Raw genomic sequence first — 14,562 nt, 5'->3', positions numbered from 1 at the left:
ACCTATCATGACCTGCAAACACAAATTGTGTTAAAGGAGATCTAAAGGCCAGACACAAACATTCAGAAGTAGAGAAGTAACAAGAATATGGGTTTACTCCTTGTTGTGTTTTTTTATTTTTTTTTGTATGCACTTCTTGGAAGAAAAGTTGACAATCCTCACCTGATTTTGGCCAACTTTCACTACTCAAGTTGACTTGTAAGCGGGTGGTAGATTAGTTTGAGTTTGGCCAGGTGGCAACCTCCCCTAGGATATTAAAGCGGTGCTTCACCCTAAAAAACAAGTTTCTACCCTAAATTTAAGCATACAAGCGTGAGCTACAGTATGCCTTTATTTTATTTTTTGGCGCCGTAATCACAGTTTAATCCCGTAGTTAAGTTTCAGACTCCCCGCAGGGAATGGGCGTTCCTATGCAGAGGGAACATGATTGATGGCGGGCTATGGCGCGTCACGCTTCCCGAAAATAGCCAGAGTAGGACTCGGCTCTTCACGGCGCTATACGGCGCCTGCGCACAGACTAGGAGCTGACTGCGCAGGCGCAGTGAAGAGCCAAGTCCTATTTCGGCTATTTTCGGGAAGCGTGACGCGCCATAGCCGGCCGTCAATCATGTTCCCTCTGCATAGGAACGCCCATTCCCCGCGGGGAGTCTGAAACTTAACTACGGGATTAAACTGTGAGTACGGCGCAAAAAAATAAAATAAAGGCATACTGTAGCTCGCGCTAGTATGCTGGATGCCATGGTAGAAAAAAAAAAATGTTTAGGGTGAACCCCTGCTTTAACAATGGGTTGAGCTAGAGAGTTAGGCCGCGTACACACGGGCCAGATTCTCGTCAGGAAAAAAAATGCAGTTTTTCCTGACGAGATTCTTGGCAAGAATCTCTTGCCGCCCGTGTGTACAGACTCTCCTTTCAAAGGAACCGCGGTTCTTTTGGAAGGCAAGAACACGGTGACGTCCTCGCGTACGACGAGCATGCGCTCGTCATAGCCGATATTATAATGAACGGGACACCCTTTGGAACCCAGTCTTACACGGAGCAGGTAAGTATGACATTGGCCCGGATTCAAGAAGCAATTGCGCCTGTGTAACCATAGGTTACACAGCGCAATTGCTTACTTGCTCCGGCGTAGCGAATGCTTCTGATTCAGGAGCATCGCTACGCTGACTGCAGCCTAAAATCTGCGTGGCATAAGACTCTTATGCCACGCAGATTTTAGGCTGCATTCTTGCGTTGGCCGCTAGGGGGCGCTCCCATTGTGATCTGTGGATAGTATGCAAATTGCATACTAACACCGATTCACACCGTTGCGCGAGCCCTGCGTACGCAAATTACGTAGTTTGCGTACGTCGGGTTTCGCGTAAGGTTACACATCCTAATAGCAGGTGCAGCCAATGCTATAGGATACCCACGTTCCCGCGTCGCGATATTTAAAATCTACGTCGTTTGCGTAAGTGAATTGTGAATGGCGCTGGACGCCATTCACGTTGAAGCAAATGACGTCCTTGCGACGTCATTTGCCGCAATGCACGTCGGGAAAGTTTCCCGACGGAGCATGCGCTCTACGCTCGGCGCGGGAGCGCGCCTAATTTAAATGATTCCCGCCCCCGGCGGGATCATTTACATTGCGTGCGCTTACGCCGTGCAATTTTGGCGGCGCGCCCTCACAGTTTACGGAGCTACTGCTCCGTGAATCGAGGGCAGCGCAAAATATTTGCAGGGGCGCAGGGCAAAATCGTTGCCCTGTGCCTCCGCAAATAAAGCGCAAATGTACCTGAATCTGGGCCATTGTTATCATTTTAGAAAAAAATAAAGAAAGAAATTCCAATCGCTTTCAATTTGTCTAAATGTCGTCTTTTAGAGATTGGGTTTACATCTAATTCACCAATCAAAAAATCTAAACTGATACTTTTTGTATTCGGCTCGGTTTCCAACTTTAATTGAAACTTTTGAAACTTTTCCCATTCAGCAAAAGCGGAAAACTTTAACAATCTGTACTTTGTAACTCTAAATGGTTCTTTCAATTCATTTTCAAATATAAACCAGACCCTCCGGGGGCTCATCATGTTGAATAGATCACCTTCATCTGCGGGAAAACTTTTACCTTCATTTATTTTATTTTTTTTATCCCCCAGCATCGGCTTTATCATCCATTTTTTTCCAAAGGAAACACAATGTCTGGTTTTGCCATTCCGCATAAGCAAACATGAAATATCTACAATGCTACTGAGAAGAAAGGTCATTTTGATTTCTCAATTTCAGCATCGCCAATACGTTTCCCACATAACATGAAGATGTTTCTTGTGTTAAAAGACTCCCCGCCGAGGGGATGATTGCTGACCCCTGTTGAAATACTGCCAGCGATTACGATAGCGAATAAAGCAGTAAATGTGTTTCAGAGTCACAGTTACATGATTAGATGTCTTAAAGTTACAATCCCATCCTCCGGAAAAAAAGAAACTCTATTCTATCACATCTTTCTAAATTACAGGTGGCCTTCTCTTCCAAACAGAAATTGCAATAATGTATGAGAGGCCGAGCAGTCAAGAAAAATAGGCCATGCTGTAACCGTTATTACGCCCGCGCAGCTCTGTTGAAACTTGAAGGCCCTGTACACACGGGGGCAGATCCACGTAGCGGATCGTAATTTTATTCCAGTAGTAACGCTACGCCGCCGCAACTTTGAGAGGCAAGTGCTGTATTCACAAAGCACTTGCCTCTAAAGTTACGGCGGCGTAGTGTAAATCTGCCAGCATAAGGGCGCGGAATTCAAATGTTAAAGATGTGGGCGTGTTTTGTGTTAATTTTACTCGACCCAACGTAAATGACGTTTTTTTCTGAACGGCGCACGCGCCGTCCGTGGGGGTATCCCAGTGCGCATGCTCATTTTACGCAAAGCCCTCTTCGCGAACGACTTACGCAAACGACGTAACATTTTCAAAATTTACAAATGTACCCCCCCACACTTTTCACATATTTATTTGTAAAACTTTTTGAAAACCATTTATAATTTTCCTTCCACTTCACAATTATGTGCCACTTTGTGTTGGACTATCACATAAAATCCCAATAAAATACATTTACATTTTTGGTTGTAACATGAGAAAATGTGGAAAATTCCAAGGGGTGTGAATACTTTTTCAAGGCGCCGTAGAAGAGATTCATGGAGTCTTTTGTGAATACCAATGTTGATTAGCAAACAGCCTCTTTAACCACTTCCTTACTGGGCACGTATACCGGTTCCTGACCAGGTGAAATTTCAGCTTTTGGCACTGCGTCGTTTTAACTGACAATTGCGCGGTCGTGCGACGTGACTCCCAAACAAAATTGGCGTCCTTTTTTCCCCACAAATAGAGCTTTCTTTTGGTGGTATTTGATCACCTCTGCGGTTTTTATTTTTTGCGCCATAAACAAAAAAATAGCGACAATTTTGAAAAAAAGTCAATATTTTTTACTTGTTACTATAATAAATAGCCCATTTTTAAAAAAAAAAAAAAAACATTTTTTTCTCAGTTTAGGCTGATACGTATTCTTCTACATATTTTTGGTAAAAAAAAAAAATCGCAATAAGCGACTGGTTTGCGCAAAAGTTATAGCGCTTACAAAATAGGGGACAGAATTATTATACATTTTTATTATTAATTTTTTTTACTAGTAATGGCGGCGATCTGCGATTTTTATTGGGACTGCGACGTTATGGCGGACACATCGGACACTTTTGACGTCATTCACATTTATACTGCGATCAGTGCTATAAAAATGCACCGATTCTGTATAAATGTGACTGGCAGTGAAGGGGTTAACACTAGGGGGCATGGAAGGGGTTAAATGTATTCCCTGGGTGTGTTCTAACTGTGGGGGGAGGGGGGTGACTGGGGGAGGTGACCGATGCTGTGTCCCTATGTACAAGGGACACAGATCGGTCTCCTCTCTCCCTGACAGGACGTGGATCTCTGTGTTTACACATAGAGCTCCACGTCTTGTCCCTGTAGCCGCCGATCGCGAGTGCATGGCGGACATCGCGGCCGCCAGGCACGCGCATCGGTATCTCAGGAATGCGGCGAGCACGCGCGCGCCGACGGTGGCGCTCGCGCGCCCTCTAGTGGCCTGGAAGAGCGGAGGACGCATATATGCGTCCTGTCAGAGATTTAGAACCACCCTGCGGCCGCACATATTCGTACGGCCGTCGGGAAATGGTTACAAGGAGACAGATTTGCTAAACATTGCATGATAGTCAAAGTTGTCATTAGTCAGGTACACTAGTTGGCAGCATTGGCTACAGCATGGTGAAACGCATTAGTCACAGCGAGCCGCCGCAGTTACAACATATTGGCAATTTACAATTTTTTTAAAGGTCTTTCCTGACTGCTTTATGAGAGAGAGAGAGAGAGAGAGAACGAGAGAGAGAGAGAGAGAGAGAGAACGAGAGAAAGAGAGAGAGAGAACGAGAGAGAGAGAGAGAACGAGAGAGAGAGAGAGAGAGAAAGAGAGAGAGAACGAGAGAACGAGAGAGAGAGAGAGAACGAGAGAGAGAGAGAGAGAGGGAGGGAGAGAGAGAACATATCCATTAAATAATAGGAAAAAAAAATCTAGTTTCTTCATAAGTTTAGGCTAATACATATTTTGCTACATATTTTTTGGTAGCATTTGATCACCACTGTTTTTTTTTTGTTTTTTTTTGGGTTATAAACAAAAAAAGAATGTAAATTTAAAAAAAAAAAAAAAAAAAATATATATATATATATAAATATATATATATATATATATATATATATATATATATATATATATATATATATATAATATATTATAGAGAAAAACACAGGATTTTTTTTTTTTTTTTTTTTTAATTTTCAAGAAGATTGATTTAATCTGCATATAAACTGGTCAATCTAAAGCTTAAGAAACTAGGCAAAATCTAAAAAACATAATACCATCTAACAAAAATAAAAAATAATTTTATATCCAGCCATTGCATCTGACGTCTAAAGATAAAGTATATTGACACAGGGTTTTCACAGCTGCTATCTAGGCATTGCTCAAATCAAATGTTTAATAGGGGAACAAAAACATAATTCATAATTCAACAAAAGCCATCATAGTTTCTGCTTAAGAATTGGCTAAATAATAAAAAAAAATGGCCCATATAAAAAAATTATCTGGATAAAAGAGGATTAATTTTACTTTAAAAACAATGGATTTATTAGTGTTTAATCAATTAATAAACTAGATAAAATGCTAAAAGGCTAGCAGAATAATGTAAAAACAATATAATGCCCTCTAATCAGAAATGGAAGAATGATATCGCTGTATCTATCTGGGTCTTGCATCTGACCTCTAAAGATAAAGTCAATTTTTTTACACAGAGTTTTCACAGCTGCTATCTAGAGCTTTGATATACAGTAAGCGAGGGATCAAGAAAGAGCTTAGCTATGTACAGATACTGTTGGAGGAATGTCATCAGTGGCTTAAAGTGACTCTGGTTGAGTAAAAAAAAAAAACTGTCCCTATAGAACCTGCAAACGAAAAAGGGTTTTTACTCACCTGTCACGCTGTCTGTTCCTACAATCTTTATTCAGCAACAGCCTCTTTATACCAAACACATTTCTGGGAGTTCTGAATGCCTTGTCTCCTGATGTGCTGTAGTTCATTTCACCGGTCCCTACATCACTACAGGACACAATAGTGACATACACTATAATACCAAAAGTATTGGTACACTTGACTTTACGCACACATGAACTTTAATGGCATCCCGGTCTTAGTCCGTAGAGTTCAATATTGAGCTGGCCCCGCCCTTTGCACCTATAACAGCTTAAACTCTTCTAGGAAGGCTGTCAACAAGGTTTACTGTATGTGTGTGTGTTATTATTATTATTATTATTATTATTATTATTAACGATAATAATAATTCATTTTATATAAACAGTATATATATATATTTTCTTTAATAATATTAACAACAATAATAATGAATTTTATATAAACAGTATATATACTACTACTACTACTACTACTACTAATAATATATATTTTAATTATTATTATTATTATTAATTATAATGATAATAATATAATTCAAGAATCATGCTTTATATATATATATATATATATATATATATACAATATTTGTTGTTATTATTATTATTATTATTATTATTAATGATAATAATAATAATACATTTTATATAAACAGTATCTCTCTCTCTCTCTCTCTCTCTCTCTCTCTATCTATCTATCTATCTATCTATCTATCTATCTATCTATCGTATTTATCGGGGTATTGCGCGCGCCGGCGTATAGCGCGCACCCCTTATGTAGACCTGAAATTCCTGTAAAAAAAAAAACATTTTAATACTTAGTTTTGGTGTCTTGCCCGGCATCGTTGTCCGGTGCGGTCCTCCCCGCTTCTCCCGCGCTGTCTCCGAGTCGAATCCCCGCTTCCTGCGCTGTGTTTGAACGCCGCCGCCGACATATACCGAGCGCAGTACACTCTGGCACGCTCGGCCGAATGTACCCGAGTGTACTGCGCTCGGTATATGTCGGCGGTGGCGTTCAAACTGAGCGCGGGTATCGGTGTATATCGCGCACCCACAATTTTCCCCTTATTTTAAGGGGAAAAAAAGTGCGCGGTATACGCCGACAAATACGGTATATATGTATATGTGTGTGTGTGTGTGTGTGTGTGTGTGTATGTGTGTGTGTGTATATATATATATATATATATATATATATATATATATATATATTACTAATAATATAATTCAAGAATCCATACCATTCAAATGTTCTACACACAGAGTTTTCAGAACATATCAGACACAATAAATGGTGCGGGGAACATTACAACATAATTCTTCTATATAATGTGAGTTTGTTGGTCGTACAACACCGAACAATATGAATAAAAATGTGAACAGATTCAAAACATATCACTGCATGTGATGAATGGCCTAATTTATTTGAACTCCTGCCAAATGGATCTCAATTCGGTGACCCGTAGACCCCGGCGCTTTTCACTTTAAACCCGCTGGTAATTAACTGGAGAGGCTGGGTCCTTTTCACTTGGGTTATGTTCAGAAGCTAAGAAGTCATGGACATCTAATTAATTGTCTTGCATTACATAGGAGAAGCCACAAGTGAGAGGTCTACTCCCCCACCGCACGAGACGAAGGGGAAAGAGTTCAGCTGTATACAAATATACAAACAGTAATTTATAGTACGTAGGCGACAAAGAATAAAGACATGGATTTTTAAAATAATAAAAAAAAACATATAATAACAAACTATACATAGAAACATTTTTATGAAAGAGGTGAACCTTTCAGTAATGTTACAAGTCTACATGATTATATGAATGAAAATGTCATATTGTACAGCAACAGTAAATTGGCTTAAAAAAAGGATGAGATTTGGGTGCAGAGCCCAGTTGTGTGAGATTCGTGAATTTAATATTCGCTAATGTCTCCTGCTTCTCCTCCCAGCCAATCAGGAAGCGGGTCCTGAGACCCGATTGGCCAGGCAGTCTTTGACCAAGAGTCCTATCGTGTCTGAGGACCTTTTTCTTGTTCACCTGGGAGGAGAAGCAAAGGCCTCATCAGCAACAGATATTTCCTGGAGCCCTACCACAAATTCAGCTCACCATTAGTCTCCTCCCCGCACCTGTACTACAGCATAGGGTAAGGCCATGGATTGCACACCGGATGGGGGTTTGCGAATGGATCGCCGCATTCCCGATCGAGCAATCGATGGGGGGGGTATGTGTAGTGAGAGTGCCACCCCCCCTCCCCCCACATTAACAAGCACCACCGCCACAGAAACCTTGGGCCTTTACAACCCCCACTAAAAAGAGACAAGTTGGAAGTATATTTGGTACTTGTGTCCCATGGGATGAAAGTCAAAGGGGGGAAGGAAATTAGGCTGTTCACACTTTGTAAGGGAATTTTCCCTTAGTGTAGTAAATAAGTCAAAGCTCAACTGACTTCTGTTCATAGAATAGAATTCATATTCTATTCTATATCTTCATTTATTTTTTTCTTGTATATGATTGGGAATACTTTACTTTACTTTTTTCACCAAATTCACTAATCTAAGTGAAAACTCCCATGCAAAGTGTAAATTCCCTTCTTAACCACTTCAGCCCCACGGAAGATTTGGCCATTTTTTGCGATTCGGCACTGCGTGGCTTTAACTGACAATTGCACGGTCGTGCGACGTGGCTCCCAAACAAAATTGACGTCTTTTTTTTCCCCACAAATAGAACTTTCATTCTGTGTTATTTAATCACCTCTGCTGTTTTAATTTTTTGCGCTATAAACAAAAAAAATGCGTACATTTTGAAAAAAAAGCAATATTTTTTACCTTTTGCTATAATAAATATCCCTCAAAAATATATAAACATTTTTTTGTTCCTAAGTTTAGGCCGATACGTATTCTTCTACATATTTTTGGTAAAAAAAATCACAATAACCGTATATTGATTGGTTGCGCAAAAGTTATAGCGTCTGAAAAATAGGGGCTAGTTTTATGGCATTTTTATTAATTTAAATTTTTTTTAATTAGTAATGGTGGCGATCTGTGATTTGTATCATGACTGCAACATTATGGCGGACACATCGGACACTTGGCACTATTCTGGGACCATTGTCATTTATACAGCAATCAGTGCTATAAAAATGCACTGATTACTGTGTAAATGACACTGGCAGGGAAGAGGTTAATCACTAGGGGCAAGGAAGGGGTTAAGTGTGTCCTAGGGAGTGATTCTAACTGTGTGGGGGCTTGGCTACCAGTGACATGACATTGATCACTGCTCCTGATCACAGGGAGCAGTAGATCCCTATCCTGTCACTAGGCAGAACAGGGAAATGCCTTGTTTACAAGAAAATAGCCCCCCAGCCTAACAAACAAGGTAGGGTTGGTGGGAACAGGGCCGTCTTAATAGCATCATGGGCCCCTACACTGATGACAGTGCAGGTAAACAGACATCAAGTAGGTAGGAGGCAGACTGCCTCCCCTGTGTATCTATCACTCTCAGTGCCATCGTGGGGCCCCCGATTTCGAGGCAGCGTGGGCTCAAGGACCAGCTGCTTTGGGGAAAGTGCAGGGGCCCCTGGGCAGTGCCCAGGTGTGCCCTTTCATTAAGACAGCCCTGGGTGGGAGAAACCTTTCTGATTCTGTCAGAAGCTCCGACAAGATCCTCCTCCCCTCTACTCCCTACAGGATACCCCCATCACCTCAGGACCCACCAATCAGGTAAGTGGATTAGCACCTTTCCTATCACAACACTACTCACTCCTCCTCTATTGCCCACCAAAGTCATGCTGGCCCTCCTCCAAGTTGCACTTTCGCTCCATACCAGTGGTGGCTGGTGCTCCAAATTTTTGGGGGGGCGCAAACAAGCGGAAAAAAAAACATCAATTGCAGCCTCACTGTGCCCATCAATTGTTGCCACTGTGCCATCAAACGCAGCCACTGTGCCATCAAACGCAGCCACTGTGCCATCAAACGCAGCCACTGTGCCATCAAACGCAGCCACTGTGCCATTAATTGTTGCCACTGTGCCGTCAAACGCAGCCCCTGTGCCATCAATTGCCACCACTGTGCCATCAAACGCAGCAACTGTGCCATTAATTGTCAGCACTGTGCCATCAATTGTCGCCACTGTGCCCATCAATTGCTGCCAGTTTGCCCCAAAATACCGCCAGATTGACCTCCCCCCCCCCCGCCTGGCACTTACCTTTCTCGGGTCAGCCATCCTCCTCCACGATTCCTCGATGCCTTCTCCTGCCCTCGATGTCGCTTTAGCCAATCAGGTGACCGGTAACCAGACCTGGTGAACCTGATTGACTGAGACGCGTGTCAGTGTTAACCAGGGAACGCACACCCTGTGCGCCATCTGGTTAATTATTTGGAAGCCTATTAGAGCCCACAGGCTGTAATCGGGAAGCCTATCAGAGCCGCTGCCTCTGATAGACACTTCCAAAACACACCCACCGCTGTAATTCAGATGGCTGGCGCTCAACAGGGGGCCGGCCACCTGAATAGTGGGCAGCAGCGGCGACAATACATAGATGCAATGCATGAATCTATGTATTGAGTGACGGGTGCAGGAGAGAGGGGGCGGCGCTCCTGCGCCCACTATGGACGCACCGCCACTGCTCCATACTATACTATAGTTCACCGGGAAACTCCCTGTAGTCCCAATGGCCAGTCCATCCCTGATCATGGGAAATGTAGTTCTCAAGCATCTGGGGTGCCAAGGTTCGCCATCACTGCTAAAGTTGCATTTAAAATCCTAATACTTTTTGTGCTTTATATTTTCACATGTATTTTATCTTTTAGCTCTTTGTTAACTTTTGAAAACTTTGACTAATGCTAAGAATTAAAAAATAAATAAAAATATAGGGCCAGATTCACAGTCGAGATACGACGGAGTATCTCAGATACTCCGTCGTATCTCTCAGAGTATCTATGCGCCTGATTCATAGAATCAGTTACGCATAGATATGCCCTTAGATGCGCATGAGCATGCGCAGTAGGTCCGGCGCGGGAGCGCGCCTAATTTAAATGGCACACGCCCATTAAAATTACGCGGGCTTACGCCGGAGGCCGCCAGCGTAGGTTTTCATTGCAAGTGCTTTGTGAACCAGGCACTTGCGATGAAAAGTTCACATTTGTAAGTATTTGGGGCCAGATTCACGGAGAATTGCGGCGGCGTAACGCATCGTAGATCCGTTACACCGCCGCAATTCTCCGTGAATCTGGCCCCAAATACTTACAAATGTGAACTTTTTTTTTTTTTTTTTTCAGTAAAAAGCAAAGTTGTAAAATGTTCTTTTTCTGAGAATGGTGTCTTTGCATTGATCCGCTGAGGTAAGCCTGTGGGCAAAGGTCAAATCCGCAACAGGGCTTGGATTAAATTGTATACCGGTAGCGCATGATAATGGCTCCAGCAGAAGCTATGGCTTTCATTGCTAAGTGTACGTGGCTGTGTGTCAATCAACATCTCCCACGTGTACCTGGGCAAAACGAGCAACTAGAAATATAATAAGGGGTTTATGTCATATACAATCTCTTTTCCCTTCACAGCTCCTTAGTAGCTTTTTTTTTTTTAATCCATTCTTCCCTGTGCTAGAGTTTAAAGAGAACCTGTCACAGTATCTTAAAAGCCTTATTTGAATTTTTTAAATTTCCATAATTGATTTTTTTATTTTTTGCCAAGGTGCCTTTGAACTTGCTAGAACATTTGACTATTTACAATAAATTTTGACTTCTCCAGGAAGAGTCCGTTTCCTAGCACAGGCAGGGTCGGATTCCAGACAAGGCCTCGGGCGGCAGTGGGTGCAGGGGCGGCACCGGTGGAATGGGAGTCCTTCTCCCAGCGATCTTGGAGGGGAAGAGAGAGAGAGCTGCCCGGATGTTTAGAGCGCAGCGCAGGGAACACGGCGATAACAAGTTTTTATTTCAATTGCAGTGTTTCACGCGTCTCGTTGTCTGATACAGCTCCGCCCCCTGGTCCCAGAGCTTTGATAGGCAGATCACCCGTCCAATCCTGGTGAACACGGCAATTGAAATCTGTTTTCGCTGTGTTCCCTGCGCTGCGCGGTGATCATCTGGACGGCTCTCCTGTTCCTCTCCTTTCCTCCCCTGCACAGGTAGGCTGAATGGTGGGCACAAGGCTGCATCATGGTGGTCACTGGGCACAAGGCTGCATCATGGTGGGCACTGGGCACAAGGCTGCATTGGTGGGCACAAGGCTGCATTGGTGGGCACTGGGCACAAGGCTGCATTTGGTGGGCTGATGGCTGCATTTGGTGGGCACTGGGCACAAGGCTGCATTGGTGGGCACAAGGCTGCATTGGTGTGGGCATTGGGCACAAGGCTGCATTTGGTGGGCACAAGGCTGCATTTGGTGGGCACAAGGCTGCATGGTGGGCACTGGGCACAAGGCTGCATTTGGTGGGCACAAGGCTGCATTTCGTGGGCACTGGGCACAAGGCTGCATGGTGGGCACTGGGCACAAGGCTGCATTGGTGGGCACAGGCAGCCTGCATTGGTGGGCACAGGCAGCCTGCATTGGTGGGCACAGATGCAGTTGTTGTTAATATTTATTTTTATAACTTAATTCTGCAAACGGTAAAACATTTAAGTGTCATTTCATGAGATAATTTATGAGGGCGTGTTTAGGGGCGGGGGGGCTGGGCGGGACAACTGGTGGCGAGTAACCCTTGAGGCCTGGCTAGTAGCTCAGGACTTGAAATTTTGAGCCCTGGTCTAAGGGGCGGGGAGCTACAGAAGAGGCTGACTTTTCTATTGATGTGCAGAGCTGATAACTTGGCCGTGCTTTTATCAATATACTATACATCTTAGCGGGGCGTGTTTAAACAAATGAATGGCGGCTTTTGCAATGTTGTTGGGCAGCTTTGTATATTTCTAATACCACCCCCAAGTTATCAGCTCTGCCCATCAATTGAAAACTCTGCCTCTTCAGTAGTTATCCGCCCCTTAGACGATATAACAGCAATGCACCCGACCCCTTGTGTGAAGGATATGTCAGTGTAAATCTCCCTGCTGGGTTAAATTGTGGGATTCATGTATTACAAGCTATTGACATGTTAATGACCCTTCCTCAGCCAGCTCCCTAGTTCAAATGGTAATTGATTTATTGTGTGTGGGAAGGAGACCGGCCTTACTGTTTACAATGATTAGAAGTGGCTCATGTTAATTATTCTGATTGCTTCATTGTGGTCAGGCTGTTACAACTAGTATTTAACTCCACTGATGTCTTTATCTAAAGAAACGTGTCTGCATGGTCGGCTCCGACTTGTCTCCTATAATCTGTATGGGAAACCCCACTGTGTGAGGGGGGCGTTCCTAACAGGCTGTAACCACATATAAGCTGAGTTTTTGTGTCAATAAATCAGTCTTGTTCTAGCAGTAAGCTTGGCATGTGTGGCTTTCTGGGCGATTCCAGGGATATCCCTCCTCGTGGAATATTGGGGTGATTTTCGTTATGGGAAGAAGGGAACGTTGACGGGGATATCATACCGATACCGTCACAAATTGGTTGGCAGCAGCGGGATCTTCCCTTCTACTCTCCTTTACACCCGGATTCCAAGCAGACACTGGAAGAACTACTGGAAGTTCGTGGAAGGATTGCTAGCAACAAAACCAAGCGGGTCATCATAGCAGAATCAATGGAGCTAGACCAGGAGGACGGGATTGCAGCAACGCCAGCAGTACAAGAGATGGAGACACCAGGGATTCAGGAGGAGGAATCGCCAGCCAACAAGCTAATGAGAGAGAATCTAGCGTGGTTCGGCCCGAACCCAACGGCAGATGTGGTGCTGAGAGTGATGGACCTGTTAGCGAAGGAGGCTAAAGAAATAAGAGACGCGGAGCTACAGAAGGATAAACAAATAAGGGACGCAGAACTACAGTTAAAACTGGCAGCAGTCCAACAAGCAGCCGCACCTTCTCCAAACAGTGAGTACAGCACAGCAGACGCAAGGAAGATTCCGTTTAGCGCTTTTGATGAAAAGGACTGTGAGATTGATAACTTCCTGGCGGATTTTGAGCGACAATGTAACCTACACCGAATAGCTAGAAGAGAGTGGGTCGCAATATTGTCAGGCAAACTGTCAGGCAAAGCTTCTGATGCTTTCCGGACCGTGCCAGATGAGGATATCCATAGCTACGCCCGGGTTAAAGAAGTGCTCCTGGCTCGTTATGCAGTAACCCCAGAGTCCCACCGACAGAAGTTCAGGGACTCACGCAAAACCACGAAAGACTCTTACGCGGAATGGGCATGCCAGTTGTCCCGGTCGGCCTCTAACTGGGTTAACAGCAGCCAGGCCACCACCGCAGAGGACATTTTGCAACTAATGCTCCTGGAGCAATTTTACAATCACATCCAGACGGATGTCAAAGATTGGGTGAGAGATCGCAGGCCCATGACTCTACCAGAGGCCGCTAAGTTGGCAGATGAATATGCGGATACTCGCAAGACGAACCAGATCACACCACAGGAACAACCTCCACCACAAACGGTGCCCTCACACCCACCAGCCGCTAGATACCAACCTCCTAACAGACCGGTGACATCTAGCCCTCGCTATCCACGCCAGGAGGGCAACGAACAACGCTGCTTCCGGTGCAAACAGCTGGGTCACTTCAAGCAGAATTGCCCCATGAATGACAACACCAGGTTAAATTGGTCTCAACCTGGGTACCGCCCACCAGCAGCAGCCCATTGTGTAGACTCGGCTTGGGATCCCCAGGAGCGGGGTCGGGAAGAACCATTGGGCACCCCTTACGAAGCCCTCATGGTACAATCTGCTATTACGGACAACAGGGAACACCATTGTCAGCTGGACATGGGCTCCAGCCCTGAGCCGGAGGGGCCCTGGAGGGAGCTGGGCAGAAAGAGGCACCGCCGGCCACCCTTCAAGAAGAAGAGGTCCTGGAAGCCGTATAACAAGCTGACCTTGGAGGAGAAGAAGCGACTGGAGGAGAGGGAGTCGCAGCGGGCGTCCCAGATGCGGGCCGAGATGTTTGCCAAG

The sequence above is a fragment of the Rana temporaria genome, chromosome 9 (genome assembly GCF_905171775.1).
Source record: "Rana temporaria chromosome 9, aRanTem1.1, whole genome shotgun sequence".
Classification (NCBI taxonomy): domain Eukaryota; kingdom Metazoa; phylum Chordata; class Amphibia; order Anura; family Ranidae; genus Rana; species Rana temporaria.
This window is presented reverse-complemented; position numbering follows the sequence as displayed.